Raw genomic sequence first — 24,890 nt, 5'->3', positions numbered from 1 at the left:
ACCTTTGGCAGTTTGCAGGCGATGGCCGAACGCAGGTAGGTTGGAAGGGCGGTGCTCGTTTCTCTTTCGCTCATGGACGTCGACGGTCGGGTGACACCACTTCGGCGCATGTGTGACGCCACTGTGGTGTAGCGGAGTTCAAAGGAGCTGTCATTTCGGGCAGCTCCTTTCATGTAGAAAGAAGAGGTAGGAAGCAAACACACCCGCTCGAGGACCCTTGCATCTCCTCTTGAACTCTCACCGCCGCGAAAAATCAGTCTGGGAAGCGCCATGACAGTGCACACTTCTCTCGCCGCAAGGCTGGTAACACTGAGCTCGAACCATTCACCTGAAAGAAAATTGACGGCTGCAGGAGATCTGATATCATGCAATTAACCTACAAGGAAATTGCGACTAAACCCTCAAATTATTCCAAAACTAACATCAATGTCTCTGTCATTTCCTTAAATAACGGATAACAATATCGTATAGTAGGATGTAGAAAAGTAGGTAATAAAGCTCTCGTGTTTCTGCCACATAAATCTCATTAGTTTTGAATTTTCAGGTGCTTATTTTTAGAGAAGATCCCAAGGAAAAGTGTTAGCTTTTTTAGGAGCCGGTAGAAATGAGACTATGCGAGTAGAAACTCTCGACGGAGAGATGGGCTGAGAAGGAGAACACGGAGGCGACCGTGTCGCTGAGACGGCGCACGGTTTGTCAAACCTGCGCCGACAACTCTACCGATCCGACGGAGCCTTTCATACGCGCCCTATCAACACACAGTCTTGACAGACTACATCGGCATCGACGGCTTCGCGCTTTTCTGTCATGTCGCCAAACGGCGACACGTTTCACACTTTCCTCGGAGTTTACAAAACGTGTAAAGAAGCACAGATCTTTTCACTTCGTTACAAAGACGACAAGCAAATATTCCTGCACGTCGGACGTCGAAGCGTCTGTAGAGGAGTACAAGGCACAGAAACTGGGATGAAGCTAATGTTTCGCCGCCGTATTTCTTCGCGTGTAGTGATGAGACCAGGTGTAGGGTGGCACTGGAAAGTGTTTCTCTCTTTTTGGTGCGGACAATGTTCATAATGTGTTGGGAAAAAATGGCATCTGATGGCGACTGACCACGTGGTCGAAAGAAAACAACAGACGTGTCGGATTTCATATGGAACCCTTATCCATAAAAATTGTTTGCGCAGTATTTGTGAATGAGGGTTCTCTATTTGGAACCCGAAACACCAGTCGTTTTTTTTCATCAATTTGGTTAGTGACTGTCTCGTGCTTGTCTTTTTTTTTTTTTTTTTTCAGTATGTCCCACCGTGACCATATGATATCCCGGAAAAGGCTGGACTCACAGCTGTCTGTAATTTGCTGTAAATCTGCTTTCTAACCAATAATCATTCAAGCATAAAATTAATACATTATAAATTGCACGTTGCTCAACTTCACACGTTTAATGAAAAAAATTCCCTTATGCTGTCTTCCGTTTCGGCACCTATTAAGCTTCCTTTGTAACTACGCCACCGTAAAGCCTGCAATGTCGGCCGAAACTTGGAGGAAAAGCCTAATATTTATTTACGTCCGTCCCTGCCGTGGTTAGATTTCGACATATAAGCACCTGGAGCTATCACATATGCCAAACAGGAGATTATTTGAGCCAGTACAGAGTAACTTTGAAAAGCAGCAACGAATACGTAGAAGCGAATTTACAGACCCTTTTTCAGGCAATTGACGGGAAGCACGGCTTTATTTTAGCCATGTGATTCTTGAAAACTTTTCCTTAATGAACTGGGATCAATGTTGTTTTCCTATGCAAATGTCCTATGCGGGGTTCATGCATGTGCTCTTTCGATTTCGAGAAGACACCTCCCGCCTGTTAAACTGTCTCCGAAGATACATCCGCACTACCGGTGCAATGGCTCCATAAATGCATTTGCGCCGACTGGGTTTGTGATCAGGGAGATGCATTACTACGCATTTGCCTTCTTTTCGTATTACTGAAGCTCCAGTATCAGAACCCATCTGTTCTGTCCGGAATATTATTTTTATCTTCTTCTCTTATAGTCTCGGCTCCTCTGTATCACCCCCTTCTTTGAACCTCACCTCGATAAGACAGGTAATGCATGGGGCCTTTCGTTTTCATTCTGAAGCCGATTCCACATAATGCTTCCACCCAGAGCTGAATCCTTAAAACCCGGGTTAAACCCTATTTCTATCAAACAACGTTTCAAGTGTAGCTCTTCAGTGTCCAAAGCTGCAGGCGTCGCAAGGAAACTACCTGATGGCGTTCAGCTACTTTAGGGCGGCTTTGACGGTAAGCTTTAAACCTCTTTTAAGGTTGCGTATTCATGACGGCTCAACCAGAGGATAAATTTTAAACGTACGTATTGGGAGCGAGAAGCTAAAACATAGACACTGATGGAACATTCTAGTTAAATGTTACTAAGCGCCCCCCTGCACGTGCCTGGCATATAATTATCGGTTCTCCGGCGTTTCAAGTGGCCGCTGCGACGAATATTTTGGCAATATTTGCAGGCACAGCGAAAAAGGTCAAATGGCGCATACGAGGATATTAATGCAGAGATGTTAATGCAATCACGCACAGAAAAAAAAAAAAAAGAGAAATTCCTGACATAGATGCACTTTCTTGGCGCAATCTGCAATATAGAGATCGTTTATGAAAGCAATGAGTGGAAATTAACAAATGTATATGCTTGAGCATTGGCTTACTCTTAGTCTTACTTTTCACGAGAATATATAGGTATATACACTAATTGAATCAATGCTAAGGAAATGCGACAGCATTTTCCTTTCCCTCGTCAATCTATTGCAATTCTGACTTATTTCAGTTTTGCTTCCATTCTCTCTCCCTCGACAATCCAGTCCAACTGTATCTGTATCTCAACTTTCAATCTATTTCAATTCTCATGCCATTGAAATTTTTATTCTATCATTATTACATTTCTATTCGTAACTGGTTCTCTTCTATTTCCGACGCCGGATAGCATTCGCCTGAACGGCATCCCTATCGCAGTCGCATTAAATGTAGCCCGGAAAAAAAAAATCACAGACGATCAATACTATTGGCACAGCAGAATATGCTTTGGTTCCAACTGGACACAGCATAGGTTACCGTTGCCGTAATCAGAACGCGCGAATGGGTGGCGTGCAGCAGTCCGTCAACACCCCGTGAAACACTCTATGCACTCTCCACTCTGTTCACCCCTCGAAACTCACTGGCGAGCGATCACGCTTTCTGTCTCGCCACCATCATCTCCAACCTTTTCTCCCTCCCATCACTCCTCTCTCGTCAAAGCAGGCAGATGATTTCCTATATTCATTTACTTCCTTTCCACGGAGGCTTCAGCGCCGCCATTGAAGGAATACTTTGCTGCGTCAGTACATGACGCTGTGAGCAACTGTCCGATTCCCGCGTTTTCTAAAGACTGCTCTTGCCGCGGTGGTCCTTTAAGAATCCATGACAGAGAAAGAGGCCGGTGACTCGTAACTGACCAGTTTGACATGACGCGACCTGCATGGCGTCACCAGCTATCGGGATGCTGAGAGTCGTCACAGCACAGACACTAGCCTGCTGCAATCCGTTCATCGAAGTGTACTTGTTCGTTCTATGCGGCTCGATTTGCTCCCCAGTCGTTGATGGCGCTTTCATCGTTCTACGCAGTGCGCGCTTTTTTGTTTTGTTTTTTTGTTTAAACAATGCCGCACCGTAACTGGTTTATACGCACCAAGACGCGCGTCGACAATACTTCCCCTTGCTTGTATACCACCTTCTCTTTTTCTTCTCATTGGCTGCGCCTGTATAGCGGTAGTAAAGTGCCTTCGCTCTGAGCACTAGTGGGCATTCCTGTGTTTTATGGTTCAAACTTGTTTGTTTGTTGTTGTTTTTTCTCCCCCAAACCTTCCGCGCTGACACAGCACGCGGTGCGGAACTCGTGCTGACGCGCCGTTTTTGCACTTCGGCGCCACAATGCCGGACCCTTAGTCGCGGATACAACATATGCGCAAGCTGCCTTTGGTCTGCCCCGCTGGTGCGCAGCGCTTAGCAGCATGGTTAACATCCCATCACTTGCGTGCTTCCTTGGTCACTGTTCCCTGCTTTCGCTCGGTACCTCATTGTTCCTTGATACTGAGTGCGTCAGGACATTTTCACTTCTAATTTTGGTTTTACTTACCTTTGCCACATAAATCATGCTTCTTCGTTCTAACGTCAGCTATCAGGTAACAGCAATAAGTCGAAAAGAGCAGACAAGTACAACTCTGGGGAACTCCTTAATTAAGCGTTTCACACTCTTCACACCGCTTAATTTCATAGCCCTCTGCACACAGCCAAGAGCACGCACTAAACACAGACATTTTTGGGTTTATCACGTCTAAGTTCCTACGTTGCTAAGATTATGACGGCAGCTAATCAGACAAACAGTATGTATGTATGTACGTATGTATGTATGTATGTATGTATGTATGTATGTATGTATGTATGTATGTATGTATGTATGTATGTATGTATGTATGTATGTATGTATGTATGTATGTATGTATGTATGTATGTATGTATGTATGTATGTATGTATGTATGTATGTATGTATGTATGTATGTATGCATGAGTGTGTGTGTGTGTGTGTGTGTGTGTGTGTGTGTGTGTGTGTGTGTGTGTGTGTGTGTGTGTGTGTGTGTGTGTGTGTGTGTGTGTGTGTGTGTGTGTGTGTGTGTGTGTGTGTGTGTGTGTGTGTGTGTGTGTGTGTGTGTGTGTGTGTGTGTGTGTGTGTGTGTGTGTGTGTGTGTGTGTGTGTGTGTGTGTGTGTGCGTGCGTGCGTGCGTGCGTGCGTGCGGGCGCGCGCGCGCGTCTGTGTGTGTGTGGTCCCATGACCATTTTTAGTGGTAGTCAAATACATCCACGAAAGGGAATGAGCCTTAGTTTTGCAAGATACGGCGTAGCTTTTCTGAAAAAAAAAAAAAAATCGTACACCACTAGGGGTGGAAAAAGCTGTTATTGCCATTTCAAAAGTTGCAAGTTAGGAGTCCTGCTGCTTCCGCACTAAGATTTTATTATCTATATTTTTACTCACTGAATCGATGTAACATTTACATTTACAATAGCTATTAGAAACTCATTTTGATGTTACAGCTAAGTTAGTGAATAATCCTAAACTTTGCTTCAGGAGTGACGCGCTGCAAAAATGTCCATCTTAAACCTTACATACTGGTATGATGGCTTATGTTGTTCGTACTAAAACGTTTTTACTTTATTATGCGGGCTGCGTTCTTAGTGTAACACAAAATTTGGAGCTCTACATTGCTAGCTGTGTTCTCCACAAGGCATCAAACTCACCCGAAATGTGAAAACAGCAAAAATTGGGCTCCGCTACGGCTCCCCCTTCTCTCTTTCCACTTTCACTCCCACCTTCATTCCTTCCCTTACGGTGCGGTTCAGGTGTCCACATAGCAGGTGTGACAGAAACAGCACCTTTTCCTTCCTGTGAACCAATTATATAAATTGGGCAACTTTAATTCTAATTTAAAAACAAACACCTTCGATTTCTATTAAAATACCTCTCAAGAATCCTCAGTGCTTAACAATTATTACGGGTTAAAACGTTTATTATTATATTTTTTTATAAAAATATATAGAATACTTAGCGCTTGTTTTAAAAATTGCCAATATACAGCCCTACATTCTCGCACGACTAAAAAAAGTGTGACCACTGAAACATTTTGTACATATTATCCAGGCCTTGTTCTTTATTTCTGAAAAAAAAAAAAACATTTAAAGCTTCAGAGTCGTCCCCTCTCTCTCTCTCTCTCTTTATTATTTTGAAATCGGCCAAAATTTAGGAACCTGAAAAAATGGACAACTTGATTCAATTAAAAACAAATCGACAGACTTCGATTTTTATCGAAACCAACTAAAGCAATCCTAAGTATTTTTTAAATATCAGATATGTGAACTAAAATATTGAACAAATTGTAAAACTGAACGGATTTTTATCCTATACAAGTGCTTAGGTCTTCCCCTTAAGGGGTATGCATCAAACTTCCATTCATTATATTTGCTGTGTTTGGCTATATTTTGTCTTATGCAATATCCGAAACCTTCTAAATGCTCATAAAGCTTTTTTTTTTATTCTTGTTGGCTGGATTGAAGATAGCTTGAAATGGAATAAATTCGCTATTTCTGGCAATTTCATGGGAGAACGCAAGTGACGGTTGAACCTTTTCTCTATCCTGTATCTTTCTTTTATTGCGAGCTGCAACGGCATTCAATCTAGATCCTAAATATATTATTATATATCCAGTTTTGAAAAATAATTATAATATCCTATTTTTGAAAACCATTTTTCTAATGTGTCCAAAAGTACAACCATAAGCAAAGCGCTTTGCAGCATGATAGCTTTGGCGAAATTTTATATTTCTTTATAGAACCAGTATGATAGAGAGGAGATGGCGAGTATTTTTGTCAACCAGAGCTATCTATCTAGAAAAAAAAGGCGAGCCAGCACGGAGCCAACCCACCGTCCACTTAAACTGGAAAGCACAACCTGCAGTTTAAGTGGAGGGCTATGTTCGCTCCGCGTTCGCTCGTGTTCTCTTTAGCTATGTAGCTTTATCGACAAGAATATTCGTAACCTCCGCTCATACGCGCTTCGCTAAAACTTCGAGCTGGGACAGTTTGTAATGGTTTGCTGGAATCATTTTGTTAGCGGTAAAAAACACGGACACAAATGACACTATATAAAGGGAACTACGCTAGACTACAACTAGTTTTATCGGAACACATGTAATATACACATAGCAACAATGAGCGCACGCAGGTGCCTCGTCATCCACACATGGCTTCACTCCCCCCTCCTGCGTGGCATGCGATTACGAAGATAAGTAATTTATTTTCCTGCCAACGCAAGGAAAGGGGTGCTGACACACATGTCACCCGCCTTGTCAATTTGAAAGGCTTCACTAATTTACCTTTCCTTTTTCGGGGCTCCCACGTGCATCATGGACGTAGTGTGTATATATATCTATATATATATATATATATATATATATATATATATATATACGTCGCAAGGTCATCCTTCGCCTTCTGCCTTCTGAGATGGCATATATATAACACTTCCTCGGCCGCGAAACGCGCAGTCCCGATGCGTACTATGTCGGAGAACTGCAGTTGGAGAAATAAGGCTTCATGCGGGCGACATGAACGATATCGGTACGCGGCAAAGCGGACTGTTGTGTCGGATGCACCGGGATGATCTCTAATGTCACGGAAGTGACTGGCAGTAAAACACGGTAGGGGCCCACTCGACGAGCGGGAGTCCAGAGCAAGACGAGAGAGCCCGAAGAGTAGTGAACATCCCAATGATGAGTATCATGGCGTCGTTTTTTGTGCGTTTTGAGAGGAAGCCAGTCGGCGGCGAGCAATAACACGGGCGGCGTCAGCTCGGGAGATGGCTTCACGAACGTATGAACTGGCGTGAGCGGTGGGAGGCAATACGCTGTCAAACGGAAGTGAAGGGTCGCGGCCGAATAGAAGATAGAAGAGAGAGTAACTCATTGTATTGTGACGGGACGCATTATAAGCGACCTTTACAAATGCCAAAGTAATATCCCAATCATGGTGGTCACCCGAAACGTACATTGATAGCATGGCCGTGAGCGTGCGGTTGAGGCGTTCGGTGAGGCCGTTCGTTTGTGGATGGTAAGCCTTGGTGAAATAATGCTTAATGGAGCAGTACCGGAGGACTTCGTCGACTATTCCGCCAAGAAAGCAACGGCCACGGTCAGTGAGCAGCTGGCGTGGCGCACCATGGAGCAGGATGACGTCGTGAAGAAGAAACGCAGTCACGTCAGTCGAACAGCTGGTGGGTATTGCTCGTGTGACCGCGTAGGGCGTAGTATAGCCCGTGGCAACCGCAATTAATCTATTTCCCAAAGCAGACAGAAGAAAAGGCCCGAGGAGATCAAGGCCAACTCGGGAAAACGGGTCTATTGGGATGTCGATCGGCTGCAGGGAACCAGCAGGCACAACCGAGGGCTTTTTTTCGTCGCTGACACCGGTTACAAGAAGCCACGTAACGACGAACAGAGTGGTAGAGCCCTGGCTAAAAGAAGCGCCGGCGGACGCTGTCGTACGTACGAGATACACCAAGATAGCCCGCCGTGGGCGTGTCGTGCAGCTGCTGAAGAACGGTGGCTCGCAGGTGTTCGGGGACTACCAGCAGAAGCTCGGCGCCATATAAGGTGCCGTTGTGGAGCACTAACAAAGCAGGCAGAGCGTCGGGGTGGTCAGTACTAAGGCGGTTGATAATGGTGCAAAGCTTGGGATATAAGCGCTGCTCATCGCGAATGTTTGAAAGGTCAGAGATGTACAACACACATGTGTCACCGTCACACTCACTTTCAGGCGGCGGATCTACCGGGTTGCGGAACAGGCAGTCGGCATCAACGTGCAGCCAGTCGCACTTGTGGACGACAGAAAAGGTGCATTCCTGACGGCGCAGGGCCAAACGCCCCAAGCGACCAGTAGGGTTCTTCAGCGTAGAAATACAGCATAAGGCATGGTGGTCGGTGATGACGGAGAACGGGCGGCCAAACAAGTACGGGAAAACTTTGTAATGGCCCACACGAGGGCTAATCACTCACTTTCTTTGATCAAATAATTCCGCTCAGCCGCAGAAATGAGGAGACTGGCATAAGCAATGACGCGAGTGCGACCCATCTGCTGTTGTCCGAGGAAGGCACCAATACCCTGACCACTGGCGTCGGTGCGTACCTCCGTTGGTGCCGAAGGATTGAAGTGTGCCAGGATGGGCGGGTTGGTGAGGGCTGCAATGAGCGCAGAAAAGGCTTTAGATTATTATTGGTGCCAGCAAAATGGAGCGTTGTTCTTCAGAAGATTGGTGAGGGGACGAGTCGAGCCATCTCCGCAAAGTTGGCGACAAACAGCCGAAAATAGGAACAAAGGCCAAGAAACGTACGCACGTCACTGATACAGCGGGGTGTAGAAAATGCACTTACAGCACGAATTTTGTCGTGGTCGAGTTAAACGCCACGGGCGTCGACCATGTGTCGGAGCACCTTGATTTCACGTCGGCCGAAGCTACACTTTTTCGAGTTCAGCTGAAGGCCAGCTCTTCAGAAGACTCTAAGAATGGCATCAAGGCGATGTAGATGACTCTCGAACGTAGAAGAAAATACAATGACGTCATCGAGATAGCACAAGCACGTCGTCCATTTCAAGCCGCGCAGGAGAGAGTTCATCATGCGCTCGAATGTTACGGGCGCATTACACAAGCCGAAAGGTATCACCTTGAATTGGTACAGGCCATCGGGAGTAAACGAACGCGGTCTTCTCTCGGTCGACTGCGATCTGCCAATAACCGGAACGAAGATCAAAGGAAGAGCAATAGCTGGCACCGTGCAAGCAGTCAAGGGTATCATTTATTGTGGAAAGTGCATAAACATCCTTCTTTGTAATTTTGTTGAGTTGTCAGTAATTAACGCCGAACCTCCAAGTGTTATCCTTCTTTTTAACACGCTCGACAGGCGACGTCCAGGAGTTGCTCGAAGGTTCTATAATGCTTCTTGCTGACATCTTGTCTACTTCATCTTGCATGACTCGACGTTCAGAAATTGCAACTCGGTAAGGGCGTCTGTGAATTCGGCTGGCGTCTTCGGTACCGATCCGATGTGTAACGACGGACGTTTGTCCCAAGGAGCGGTCACTAAAATAAAAAATACCGCTGTATGAAGTCAGAAGACTCATAAGTGCTGCAGCACAGCTAAGGCGCAAGTTAGGTGCAACCATTCTTGATATGCGGGCCTCCTGAGGTGGGGACTGTGCAGGTCGTGTCGACACTCTAGCAGTAGGGTCAGGTAAAAGCTCGGCCACCATGACATCAGACAGTGGGGTCAGTTCCGGGTTGACAGTCCGGATCGTTAATGCAGCGTCACTCCCGGGCGCTGCACTCGCTAGTTTCCCGAGTAGGTTCCGCGTATGATGGGGAGGAGCTGCGACGTGGCAGTGGTGAACAAGATCGACGAGGCCGTGGAGACCGAGATCGGACGCTTGAGACGGCTTCGGTGTGAGGTTCATCGGGGTGAGGAAGGAAGTGTCCAGGTCCATCACATGCGAGGCGGAGCTCTTCAGGTTGGGCAGGGAAACGTCGAGGTCCGTAGTAGTACCGACGGTCAGCGTTGTGATAGAAACGAGGTGTGGGGAAGGTGCGACTGCGGCAATAACGGGAAGTGTGGCCGACTCGACTGCAAATACAACAAATTGGCCTGTCATCTTAGGTGCGCCACTCTGCAGGATTGTGACTAACGTAGCGACGTGGGGGAGCTTGGCAAGTGGTTGCATCAGCGACTGCAGCAAGAAGATGCGATGGTGACGAGGGCGGCACGGGGTTGGAAGAAAGACCGACGTTGACAAGTTCCTGGCGGACAACAGCCTGTATCAAGGCCACAGTGTCAGGCAGTGGAGATGGGAGTGGTGCAGAAGCTAAGGCCTCGAGTTCTCGCCTGACAATCCAAGTCATAGTTGTGGTATGAGAAGGCTGTTGCAGATAGGCCAGATCATCGCAGGATGGTGCAGCTGCCGTGTTCGGAAGGCGCTCAAAGCTATGTACCAGACGTCGTTGTTTAGCCTGCTCGAATCTTCGGCAGACTTGAAGCACCAAGTCGACGGTAGAGCAGTCCATGCAGAAGAGGATGTTGGAAGTGTCATCTGCAATGCCCTTGAGGATGTGCCTTACCTTTTCACTTTCCAGCATGGAGCTGTTCGCCTTGCGACACAAATCGAGCACGTCTTGAATGTATGCCGTGGTGGATTGGGCGCGAGACGAAAGTTCGGTTTTGGCTGCGAAAGCCCGCCCAATGGGCTTCCCAAACAAGTCGTGAAGCTTTTGCTTGTAAATTGTCAAGGTCACCAGCTCATGCCCATGATATTGGAACCACGTGCGAGCGGTTCCCGCCAAATAGAAAATGAGGTTCGCCAGCATGATGGTCGCGTCCCAGTGATTGTTCCTGCTGCAGCGGTCGTATTCATCCAGCCAATCGTCAGCATCTGTCTTGTCTTCGCCATTAAAGATTAGAGGCTGGCGGATTTTCGTGTGGACAAGTGGCTGAGCAGATGTTGCTGCGGTGGTAGGAGCTCCCTCAGAGGTCATAGTGGCCGTTGTTGACGTTGTGATTCCAGGTAGGTGGCAGCCAAAGCGCAAATTCAGCTTTCGGCTGCTTAAATGGACTTATCTGTGCACTCGGGGATCTTTAGTCACCTCCACCAAGATGATACGTGGCAAGGTTAGTCCAAGAAGGTTAGTGCAAGATGACACGGCACACAAAAACACAGCAGCGTCAACCTTCTCCTAGCACCAACCATTGCTATCACTTCGCCTTCTGCCTCTGTTCGTAATCTTCTTCGTCTGCCTTTTGAGATGGCGTATATATATATATATATATATATATATATATATATATATATATATATATATATATATATACGGACTCAGAAGAAACCCCGCGAAATACAAATAAACCACGTGACTATCCCATTCGCGCGCCACGATTGTAGTGCTCTCAGCCAGGGTTTGAGTGAACAAAATCAGCTGCGACCGTGTCTCCTCGGCCCCGTTAAAGCGGCAAGCCGATATGCCTTCGATGGCTTCTTCGCCCGCATCAGACAGCCGGCCCACGTGACGGTGCAAGTAGCAGCGAGCGCGGCGAGCCGACACTAGCGAGATTCTAACAAGCCCTTTGCGTCACCTTCTCTTCCATCAGCGAACGTCACGACAAGCGGATGAGCGATAAGGTATCCCTTACGGAAATGTCATATCTGGACTTAATAAAAAATCCAGATCAGGTATATCAGGAATTGGGCAGATATGATATATTAGGACAGATCTGGGCCAGATAAGGCATATCATCCTAATTCCTGACTTGGAGTGCTAGACAAGGCATATCTGGTTGTATATGCCTTATCTACCCAATTCTTGATTTAAAGATCTAGCCCGCATGGCAGGTAGGTTTTGAACCATAGATCCTAATATCTGCATATCAACATAACGCTTTATTACAACATACACAAGACAATTTCAGTATTCCAGCTAAACATCCTGCAGGCTCAATCAAGTTTGCCAAAGGAAACCTGAATTTCCTCTTTCATTTCAAACCTTACAGGAAAACAGCTTTGAAACCAGAGGTTTTCTTTTTTCCCTGCCTGTATGGAATCGCTCAAAGACGGGTCTGAATTACGTGGGTACTGAGGGTCGAAGACATGCTAATCCGGTAGTAAATAGTGAGATCCTACTCATTTACGCGCGATATTATAACAAACTAATGAGGTATCTGAACAGAATAATGGACCTACTTGTATACACGATAAGCTAAAGTGAAAGACATTAACCTTTAAATTAGATATTACATTTTATTTCTATTTTTTACACACAGAGCTTTAACCAGTAAATGCTTTTAGTTTGAGCTGGTTTACTAGCGAAGCTGAAGAAAATAAATAGAGAACGGCTATTGAAATCGAACTGGACTATTGAAATCGATTTGAACGTTTGTCGATACCCGGAAAAGGTGCCGCTAAACCGTAAGGCGATAAACCACACACTGCTAGGACTGCTGCTAATACCTAAACCTTATAGGCTGTCAGGAAGTACTGGTGTTACCTTAAGCAGAGACTGCAGTGCAAAATGAGCGAACGCGCCTAACTCGTGGTTGCTTTTGAAATTAAGAGAGAAAACAAAGAAAAAAAACATGTCCGATGGCATTTGTCGTGACAGCGACAGCTCTGCCCCTGAACCAAATCAAGCATGAAGCTACTTAGGCAGTGAAAATAATAATAATAATAATAATAATAAACAACGAAGGACCCTATCCACCCACTGAAATTTGTCAAAATTGCTGGCGCGAAAGACAAATTAGCAACAAAATGTACGGAAAAATACCACATACTGGCAATTGCCATCCAATTTACTGATTGAAAAATAATTTTCTATCAAAATAATAAATTGAACAATATTCTGAGGTTGGAAAGTGCTAGTTCCCGACAAGAAGTCTGGTGCTCACGGTTTTCATGATCTGGCGTGAAGATGAGGGGACACGATGAGGGTGCGATCCGCTGGCAGTTTCTACACAATGGTGAAGATTTGGCCGGGTCCACCCAGGGCAGAAGCCCCGAAAAACTTAAGCGACCATCAGGTTCGCTGCCAAAGTTCGGGAGGCAGCTACCACCCGCAGTGGGACACAGTAATTTCCTCTGTGCCGGCGATCAGACTAAAGCTCGTGTAGGTTTGCTGTCGCCTCTTTGTTACATGCACCCAGCTAATAGCGAACAGGCGCTGGCACATGCATACACGCACACCAGCAAACACAACATGCAGCACGTCCGCCAGCAGCACCGAACTCCGCTGTCTACCATCGAAAAAGAACGAGACAGCAAGAAGGGCTGACGCGCACGGAGTTGAAAGGAGGAGGGGAAAGAAGCAAACACACAAAACGGAAAGCTCGCGGAGATAAAATGCGAGCCCGCGACGCAGCGACCGCCGCTGTCTGAGAGGGAAGAGGGGAACGCCGGAGAGGATGAGTCACTGTCTAGCAAGCGCGGCCCGCGACGCAGCGACCGCCAGCTGTCTCTGAGGGTGAGTCACCCTCTAGAACGCGCGGAGGGGGCCCTATACTTAACTGCCATCATTGTCTTCATATTTTGAATCGCTCAACTTCGGACTGCCACCGCATTTTAAATGAAAATGCGAGTTAGTAGGCGGAAAGTGGAGGATGTAGCCATAACACAGCGCGCTCCTGGATTTTAAGGAACACAAGGTGTAATAATTATATAGCAGCGAAATCTAAAAAATAATTGAAATATGAGTCGTAGCTATTTTCTAAATTGGATACATGTAATTATGTCAAAATTAAGCATGCAGGCCATGCTGAGTGTAGAAAAATTGAAGCTCGGCCACATGATGCCAATATTGGATATTTGCAGAAGGTAGATGAAGGCCGTATATTGCTAATATACAGTCACTATGGCGCCTACATAATTAAGGCCCCGATCAGGCTGTATAAAGTGCCGCCAGGCATATGGCCCTGGTCTGTCTATATAATGTCATGACGACGCCATATATGCCCTTTATCAGGCCACATAGGGTCGTGAGGATACCATATATGCCCCTGGTCAAGCCATATAAGGTCCCGTTACCCGTTCAGATATGGATTATATGTTGCATAATATGGCCAAATCTGAGCCATATAAGGGCAACATTTTGCACATATACGACCTTATCTGACCTGATTTTCGATTTGATTTGCCCAGATAAGGTCTTATTTGCCGCCTTATATATTTGTATCTGGCAGCATATGTTCCATATCTGGAGCAGATAGGGAATTTCTGTAAGGGATCAGCCAGAACTGAAAAACTGAACTTCTGCGCGCACAAGCTTGGGTAAAGGGGCGAGATGGCATCATTTGACTCGACTCAGATTCGCGCTCACACCTTCATTTGAGGGTACTTTATCGCCATCCACCTGTCGTGACGTAGGCTGCTGGGGTGCGCAGGCCTTGCCAAGATCTCGGTGGCGACGGGCGAGCTCGAGCTGGCTCCAACCATCGCCAACATTTTAGCCTGCCGCTGCAACGGGACCATCGAGTCACCGCTGCAGCTGATTTCGTTCGCTCAAACCACGACTGAGAGCACCGCAATCGTGGCGCTGAAATGCGCGAGTCACGTGGTATTATCTGTATTTCGCGGGTTTTCTTTTGAGCCTGGAAAAAAAGATACACGTTCTTTACCGCAAATAATGGAATGGGGGTTTCTGAAGGTGCTCTACAACTTTCCAATTCACAGTATTGGTCTAAGGTGAATATTTATAAGTTAGAAAAAGTAACCTAATTAGCTAATAAAGTAATTGCAAAACAAAAAATTGCCTGTGCTGCCCAAGGAGGCTGACCTACCTCAAATATACTATTTTGCAACCCTCGGTTCAAGTTAGCTGGGACACCCAGTATATATATATATATATATATATATATATATATATATATATTGAAGAGGGGTTATTGAAGAGGGGTTATATATTTATTAGGGGTTGTTCGGAGGACTCGAGACGGCGACCGGTTATATATATATATATTGAAGAGGGGTTATGGAAGAGGGGTTATTGAAGAGGGGTTATATATTTATTAGGGGTTATTCGGAGGACTCGAGACGGCGACCGGTGACACACGACAATCGTAGAGTAAGGCATAATCTCGTCCTAACCAGACAGTCCGAGCTTCGAGTGCGCGCGCCAGCTGATCGGCCAGGAACTCAGCCGTCTTCGTCATCGTTTGCGTGGGCGCTGAATCATCTTCTTCCTTACAATTGCCCCGGCGGAAATAGGGAGCCATCCTGGCGACTTAAGGCGAGGGGACGACAAGAGGATCGTAGTATGGTTTAAGTGGACTGACATGAACAACTTCTCGCCCGCGGCGACGGTGGTCCGAAGAAGGCGTTGCCGGCTCCACAACGTAGTTAACTGGAGATGTGCGCTCTAATACACGATAGGGGCCATGATACTTTGCAGAGAATTTGGAATCAGCCGGAACAAAGAGCCAAACGAGGGTATTGGTAGGAAAGTCAGAAGCGGGCCTGCCGTGATCGCTCTCATGTCGGCGAAGATCTTGGGTGTCCGACGTGAATGAACGAGCCAGCTAACGGCACTGTTCAGCATTACGGGTAACAGCAGAAAGAGAAATGTACTCTGAATTGTCGGGGTGGTAAGGCCGTATAGTGTCCAGTAGACAGGAGGGCTCACTACCATATAGGAGAAAGAATGGGGAAACTCAAGTCGTTGCCTGAGACGCTGTGTTATAGGCATAGGGGACATACGGAAGCACCTGATCCCAATTAGACGCGTCAGAAGAAACGTACATGGCGAGCATGTCACCAAGCGTTCGGTTAAACCTTTCTGGGAGGCCGTTGATTTTAGGATGGTAAGCTGTGATGGTTCGATGTATTATTTTACAAGCTTCTAACAGCTCGTGGACCACTTGTGATAGGAAGACGCGGCAACGGTCACTGAGAAGTTCACGAGGAGCCCCGTGACGTAGGACGAAGTGACGTAGAATAAAGGAGGCGACGTCACGAGCACTAGCCGTAGGCAGGCCTGCAGTCTCCACGTAGAGAGTGAGGTGATCCATGGCGACTATTATCCAGCGATTGCCTGATGTCGAAGATGGGGGCCATAGAGGTCGATGCCGACCCGATTGAAGGGTCGCGCTGGACAAGGCAATGGCTGTAATGGGCCGGCGGAGGGGCGCGGAGACGACTTCCGCTGTTGACAAGCAGTACAGGAGCGAACATAGCGGCGGACAAAGTTGTACATCCCCCGCCAGTAGTACCGCTGGCGGAGGCGCTCGTATGTCTGCAACAAGCCAGCAGGTGCACTTTGCGGGTCGGCATGGTGATGGGCACAAATTTCAGTGCGAAGATGGCGAGGAATGACCAAGAGCCATTTGCGACCATCCGGGCAATAGCTTTTGCGATACAGCAGACCACCCGGGTCATAAAATGGGAAGCTTGGCGACGAAGGGCTCGCGGGAATGAAGATGTTGAGGACGCGGTGAGGACGCCTAGGAGTGAAGATATCCAGGGATCCCGGCGTTGTTCAAAAGGCAGGTCGTCGGAAGTGAGGGCTGCAACGGAGGGTTCGGATATCGAGCCCGAGGATGCAGGAGAAGGCAGCGGCGAGCGCGACAAGGCGTCAGCGTCGCAGTGTTTGCGTCCCGATCGATATATCACCTCAAAGTCAGTCTTGAAGGCGAAGAGCCCAGCGACCGAGGCGTCCAGAAGGGTCTTTCAGGGAAGCCAACCAGCAGAGGGCATGGTGGTCGGTAATAACGTTGAAGCGGCGGCCATATAAGTAGGGGCCAAACTTTGTTAAGGCCCAACAATTGCAAGACACTCCTTTTCCGTGACGGTGTAGTTAGATTCAGCTTTCATTAGCGCTTGGCTAGCGTAAGCAACTACATATTCAGAAAAGCCGGGTTTGCATTGAGCGAGGACACTACCGAGACCAATGCCGCTGGCGTCAGTGTGCACCTCTGTAGGAGCGGATGGGTCGTAATGGCGGAGAATGGGTGGCGAAGTGAGTAGACGTCGGAGCGTAGTGAAATCATCGACGCAGATTGGAGTCCAGGTAGACAAGTCGGCAGGACCATTCAGCAATTTTGTAAGCGGTGTAATGATGGTAGCGAAATTCCGGACAAAACGGCGAAAATATGAGCATAGGCCGACGAAGCTGCACAGCTCTTTAACAGAAGTCGGTTTCGGGAATTCAGTGACCGCACGTAGTTTGTCCGGATCGGGTAGGACACCATCTTTGGACACGACATGACCCAGTATTGTCAGCTTGCGGGCGCCAAAACGACACTTCTTCAGGTTAAGTTGAAGACCGCCGCCAATGAGACAGCTCAGGATTTGGTGCAAGCGCACGAGGTGCGTCGGAAAATCGGGAGAGAAAACGACAATATCATCCAAATAACAAAGGCAAATGTTCCACTCGAGGCAAATGTTCCAATCCATCATTCGCTCAAACGTAGCAGGAGCATTGCAAAGACCAAACGGCATCACAATGAACTCATATAGCCCATCAGGGGTACTGTCTTGGGACGGTCAGGCTCAGCCATAGGGACTTACCAATAGCCAGAGCGCAGGTCCAGGGACGAAAAGAACTCAGCTCCTTGTACACAATCGATGGCGTCGTCCATACGGGGTAGTGGGTATACTTCTTTACGTGTAATTTTGTTAAGACGGCGGTAGTCAACGCAAAATCTTATGGAGCCATACTTCTTTTTCACAAGTACTACGGGAGACGACCACGGACTAAATAAAGGCTGAATTACACCACGTTGTAGCATGTCGTCGACCTGCTCAGCATAACACGGCGCTTCGTAGGCGAAACACGGTAAGGGCGCTGGCGAATAGGGGCATGACTGCCGGTGTTGATGTGGTGAACAACCTCGGTCGCACGGCCCAAGGAAGTCGTCTGCACGCCAAACGAAGAACGGAACTAGTTGAGGAGAGCAAGCAGTTGCTCACGGTGAGTCGGATCGAGGTCACTGGCCACAGATGATTGAAGAAGGTCCCAACTCGGTACATCAGGGGACGCAGCAATCGGCGTTAGGGAGGCTACGTGGGCACTCTGTGGCAAATACCCGTCAACATGAATCAGTGAGATGAGGTCGGCAACTTCAATATGACCAAGGCATTCGTCACGAAGTAGCGGGACCACGGCGGTTGAGGCATTCGCAAAAAACATGTCAGCGGCGCCGCGGGTAATATTGATGATAGCAAAGGGAAGAAGGAGGTTACGGCGAGAAGCGAACATGAGAGAAGGCGCAAAAAGAAGTCGCGTCTAAGGAAAAGGGTACACACACGGAAACAATCACAGCACAGTTGGGCGGAATGTCGGTTTCCTCGGCGACAGCAAGTTTGGCGCAAGAAAAAGACGGCGTATCGTCAAGAACCGCATCACAGAGCGCAGGGAAGGCGACGTGGGCGCGGGCGCAGTCAATAACAGCATTGTGGCGGGACAGGAAATCCCAGCCAAGAATTAAGTCATGCGAGCATGACGCAAGCACTAAAAACTCGATGATGTATAAGATGTCCGCGATAACGACACGTGCTGTGCAAGCAGCAGAGGGATGGACGGAAGCTGCGCTGGCGGCGCGAAGAGAGAGTCCAGAAGGTGACTTTATAAAGCGATCGGAAAAACTTTCGCTAATGACGGAGAGAGTGGCCCCTGTATCGACGAGTGCAAGGGTACGAACACCATCAACAAAAACTTCGAGAACGTTCGCCGGAGACAGACGAGGATTTGTGGTAGGTGAAATGTGCGCAGTTCGTGCCCCAGGAACTGCGGCGGCTAGTTTTCCGAGTCTTGTGTCACGCTTCGACGCCGCATTGGAGACACGGACCGACGGCGAGGGGAAGGCGAGCGGTGCAGTGGAATGTGCTGGCGTCCCGACGAGTTGTGCGGCTGCCCTGGAGATGTCACTGGAGGTGGGCGCAAGGTGTCATACTGATAATTGCAGTCAGCCATAGTGCGTGCAGGGCCAGAGCGCAGAGTACGACGGCACAGGCGGGCGACGTGGCCTGGAATACCGCAGGCATAGCAAATAGGCCAGTTGTCATTCGTGCGCCAAGGATTGTAGGGAGGCATCGTTGATCGGAACCATGGGGCGACCGACGGTGGCGCCATAGTCGGCACGTACGCAGACTCTGGCGGCGGTGGGCGGGCGGTAACTTGTGCATACGTGGGAGGCATCTGTACTTGCACAGGTAGAAGCGGCACGACAACAGGGGGCTGTAACTCAATGGTGCAGCGAGAGGCGTGGGCAGCAGTGAAACAGGTTCGGCATGAGGTGTGACGGGCGCTGGCTGGCCAAAACTGGGAAGGGCATCGGCAACCTCCTGCGTGATGGTGTGTCGGATAGAAGGGGTAAGCAGCTGGGCTGTAGATGACGGGCGTTGGCCAGACAAAAGCCCAAGCTGTCGAGAGACCTTATCTCGAACGAAGTCTTTTATGTGAGTTAAAAGGCCGCTGTTCACATCCAGGCCAGATATGGCCGCAGCAGGTGCCTGAGGACGACGAGTGCAGAGGCGTTGCTTGAGCAGCTCGTCGAAACTTTGGCAAAGGCTATATACTGAGGCCTAATGTAATGGCAAGCGAAGGTAATGAGAAGGTAATGGCAACCCACTCCAGTATTTCCTGCCAAGAAAACCCTATGGCCAGTCACAATACCATTAATGATATGGCGCCGGAAGATGAGCCCCCCAGGTTGGAAGGCGTCCCACATGTTACTGGGGATGAACAAAGGGCGATTCCTAGTAGCTCCAGGAAGAATGAAGCGGCTGGGCTAAAGCCAAAAGGACGCTCAGTTGTGGATGTGTCGGGAAGCGACCGGAAAGTCCGATGTTGCAAGGAGATATATCACATAGCAACATGGAATGTTAGATCTATGACGCAAGGTAAACTGGATATCGTCAAGCGAGAAATAGCCAGATTGAACATTGATATCTTGGGTATCAGCGAGCTCAAGTGGACCGGAATGAGAGAATTTAACTCCGGCGACCATTATGTCTTTTATTGTGGGCACGAATCCAAGAAAAAGAGTAGGATCGCCCTCATAGTAAACAGAAGAATGGGCAAAGCAGTGCTAGGGTACAACCCCAAAAACGACCGAATGATTTCACTTCGGATCCAAAGTCACCCTTTCAACATAACAGTTATCCAAGTCTATGCACCGACCACTACTGCTGAAGAAGCTGACGTTGAGAGATTTTATGCAGACCTAGAATGCCTTTTAGACCGCACCCCATCATCAGACGTCGTTTTTCCCATAGGAGACTGGAATGCTAAGGTCGGGAGTGAAGAAATATCCGGAATTATAGGCAAGTTCGGTCTTGGCGAGCCAAATGAAGCTGGGCAGAGGCTAGTAGAGTTTTGTCAAGAAAACAACCTGACCATAGCGAATACTCATTTTAAACAGCACAAGAGGCGCCTGTACACATGGACTTCACCGGACGGTCTGTACAGGAATCAGATCGATTATATTCTTTGCCGGCAGAGATGGAGAAGCGCTATACAAGCAGTAAAAACAAGGCCTGGGGCCGATTGTGGCACCGATCATCATCTTCTTGTTGCCAAAATTAAGCTTCGATTGAGGAAAACGCAGAAAACGAGGAAACGCAGATTGAGGAAACGCAGATCTGGATCAAATTCCATTAGAATATGCTGTGGAAGTGAGGAATCGATTTCAAGAATTACATCTGGAGGACAGAGAGCCCGAAGAGATGTGGACTGATGTTCGTGATATAATACAAGAAGTTGCTACTAAGGTAGTTCCAAAGCAAAAGAAATGCAAGAAAGCAAACTGGTTATCTTAAGAGGCTTTGCAAATAGCTGAGGAAAGGAGGATGGCAAAAGTTATGAGGGAAAGAGAAAGATACAAGGTTCTAAATGCGGATTTTCAGAAAATAGCAAGAAGAGATAAGAATGCCTTCCTGAACATACAGTGCCAAGCAGTTGAGGACAACAGCCAATTAAGGAACACAAGAGCTCTGTATATGACAATCAAAGATATCAAAGGAAGCTTCTGTGCTAAGCTGGGTGTGATAAAGGACAAACGAGGCAAGGACCTCACTGAAGCCTCAGAGATAAAGAAGAGGTGGCAGGAATACACAGAAGAACTGTACAAGAAGGACCCGAATGTGCAAACCCAACATAAGACGGTTGTGATTACTGATCTCGAGCCGGGCATCCTGAAGAGTGAAGTTGAATGGGCCTTAGCCAACCTTGCTAAGAACAAAGCTAGCGGAATTGATGGCATTCCAGCTGAGTTGCTTCTCAACCATGACACTGTTAACATTCTGCATACATTATGTCAGAAGAATTGGACAACCCTGCAGTGGCCACAGGATTGGAGAAGGTCAGTTTACATCCCCATTCCAAAGAAAGGCAGTGCCAAAGATTGTTCCAACTACCGCACGATCGCGCTTATCTCGCATGCTAGCAAGGTGATGTTGAAATTCCTCCAAGGTAGGCTGCAGCAGTATGTGGATCAGGAGCTTCCGGACGTGTAAGCTGTGTTTCGCAAGGGCAGAGGAACTAGAGACCAAATTGCCAACCTTCGCTGGATCATGTAAAAAGCAAGAGAGTTCCAGAAACCCATCTACTTCTGCTTTATTGATTATGCGAAAGCGTTTGATTGCGTAGATCACAGCAGATTGTGGCAAGCTCTCCGAGAGATGGGAGTTCCAATTCACCTCATCTGTCTCCTCAGGAACCTGTACGAAGGGCAAGAAGCCACAGTCAGAACTGGGCATGGTCTTACTAATTGGTTTCCGATTGAGAAAGGAGTGAGGCAAGGCTGCATACTGTCACCCTGCCTATTTAACCTATATGCAGAATGCATCATGAGGAAGGCCGGTCTGGAGGAGCCTTCAGCTGAAGTGAAGATTGCTGTAAAACGTATCAACAACCTTAGATATGCGGATCATACCACTTTAATGGCAGAAAGTGAAGTGGAACTCAAGAGACTTCTGATGCGCGTACAAGAAGAGAGTGACAAGTTTGGGCTTAAACTGAACATTAAAAAGACAGAGATCATGGCGTCTAGCCCTATCAAGTCCTGGAGCATCAATGGACAAGAAGTGGAAGCTGGACAGATTTTCTCTTCTTGGGCTCCAAGATACCTCGGAAGGAGACTGCATCCATGAAATTAGGAGACGCCTGCTTCTGGGAAAGAGAGCAATGGTTAGCCTTGACCGCCTAGTACAGAGCGGAGACATTAGTCTGCCAGCCAAGATCCGTATAACTCGTGCTATGGTCTTTCCAGTTGTGATGTATGGATGCGAGAGTTGGACTGTGAAAAAGGCTGACCACCGAAGAATTGACGCGTTTAAATTGTGGTGCTGGCGAAGACTCTTGAGAGTTCCTTGGATTGCCAGAAGATCAAATCAGTCGATATTTTGACCATAAACCCTGACTGCTCATTGGAGGGTCAAATTCTAAAGTTAAAGCTCAGCTACTTTGGTCATCTGATGAGAAGAGAGGAGTCGCTGGAGAAAGATTTGATGTTGGGAAAGGTTGAGGGTCGCCGGAGAAGGGGTAGGCAGCGAACGCGATGGTTAGATGGCATCCTCGAGGCACTGCAGATGAAGTTATATGATGTTAGGAAGATAGTGAGAGACCGGAAAGCGTGGCGTGACATGGTCCATAGGGTCACGAAGAGTCGGACACGACTGAACGACTGAACTGATATACTGATGCCACTGTAGTGGGGCTCTTTGCCCACAGCATGTGAAATGCATCGACATCAATGCCCTTCATTTTTTGTTTTATCTTTTTAGCCTCATCCATAGATGGGTCGACACGCTTGCACAAATCCACGACGTCTTCACTGTAACTAGTGAAGGTCTCCCCTTCATGCTGAACTCGTACGCGCAGTGCTTCTTCAGCGCGTAGTTTCCACACTGTGGAACGACCGAAAACGTTCGTGAACTTTGCTTTGAAGTTGGCCCAAGTTGGCATGTCGGCCTCATGATTTCGGTACCACAGGTTTGCAACGTCACTGAGGTAGAATATGACGTTGTTGATCTTCATGCGGTCATCCCAGTTGTTATGACGACTCACTCTCTCGTACGAGGCCAACCAATCTTCAACGTCCTGGTCGCCCTGCCCGCTGAAAACTGTGGGGTCTCGCTGCCGAATGGCACCGGAGCATGAGATGTACTGCGAAGATGCTGCTACTGGCTATTGGCCTACCTCGTTTGTCGCCATAGTTATCGTACGGCTGCGGAGCTCCACGGTGATCGTGCAAGAGACTTACCCCGGCACTTTCCACCAAATGCGAGAGGTACGGGGATCGAGACCCCGCACCTCCACCAAATGAAGAGGAGTTTATTAGGGGTTATTCGGAGGACTCGAGACGGCGACCGGTGACACAGGACGATCGTAGAGTAAGGCACAATCTCGTCCGAACAAGACAGTCCGAGCTTCGAGTGCATGCGCCAGCTGATCGGCTATGAACTCAGCCGTCTTCGTCGTCGTTTGCGTGGGCGCTGAATCATCTTCCTTACATATATATATATATATATATATATATATATATATATATATATATATATATATATATATATATATATATATATATATATATATATATATATATATATATATATTGTGACATTTATGCCCTCCATCGCTGGACGCTAAAGAAGACAACGATCAGAAACAGTGACACAGAAGACGACAAAGTGGTAGCAACGTTTATGCTAGAAGAAGGTTAACGCTGCTGTGATTTTGTGCCTTGTGAGCTGCGTCATCCTGGACTAACCTTCGTGCACTAACCTTGCCACGTATTATCTTGGTGGAGGTGACTAAAGATCCCCGTGTGCACACATAAATCCATTTAAGCAGCCAAAAGTTTGATTTGCGCAGTGGCCGCCACAACAACGGCCACTATGATTTTTGAGGCAGCTCCTACCACCGCAACAACATCGGCGCAACCACTCGTCCTCAAAAAATCCGCCACCCTCCCATCTTCAATGGCGAAGACAAGACAGATGCTGACGACCCTCTGGATGAATACGAGCAATCCAGCCGGAACAATCATTTGGACGCGACCATCATGCTGGCCAATCTGATATTCTATTTGGCGGGAACCGCTCGCACATGGTTTCAAAATCACGAGCACGAGCTGGTGACCTGGGAAATTTGCAAGCAAAAGCTTCACAACTTGTTCGGGAAGCCCATTGGACGGGCTCTCGCAGCCAAAACCGAACTTTCGTCTCGCGCCCAATCAACCACGGAGTCCTACCTGGCCTACATTCAAGACGTGCTCGCGTTGTGTCGCAAGGCGAACAGCTCCATGCTGGAAAGTGAAAAGGTAGGGCACGTCCTCAAGGGCATCGCAGATGACGCGTTCAACATCCTCTTCTGCGTGGATTGCTCTACCGTCGAGTCGGTGCTTCAAGTTTGCCGAAGATTCGAGCAGGCTAAAAAACGACGCCTGGTACATCGCTTTGAGCGCCTTCCGAACACGGCAGCTACATCATCCTGAGATGATCTGGATCCTCTGCAACAGCCTTCTCAGTCCGCAACAATGACTCGGATCGTCAGGCGAGAACTCGAGGCATTAGCTCCTGCACCATTCCCATCTCCAGTGCCTGACACCGTGGTAATACTTGCCAACATCGGTCTTTCCTCCAACCCCGTACTACCCTCGCCACCATCGCATCCTGTTCCTGTAGTGGCTGCTGCAACCACTAGCCAAGCTCCCCCACGTCGCTACGTTAATCGCAATCCTGCAGAGTGGCGTACCTCAGATGACAGGCCAATTT

This window comes from Amblyomma maculatum, chromosome 6, assembly GCF_055883805.1.
Source record: "Amblyomma maculatum isolate TAMU_Amacu chromosome 6, ASM5588380v1, whole genome shotgun sequence".
Taxonomy (NCBI): Eukaryota; Metazoa; Arthropoda; class Arachnida; order Ixodida; family Ixodidae; genus Amblyomma; species Amblyomma maculatum.
This window is presented reverse-complemented; position numbering follows the sequence as displayed.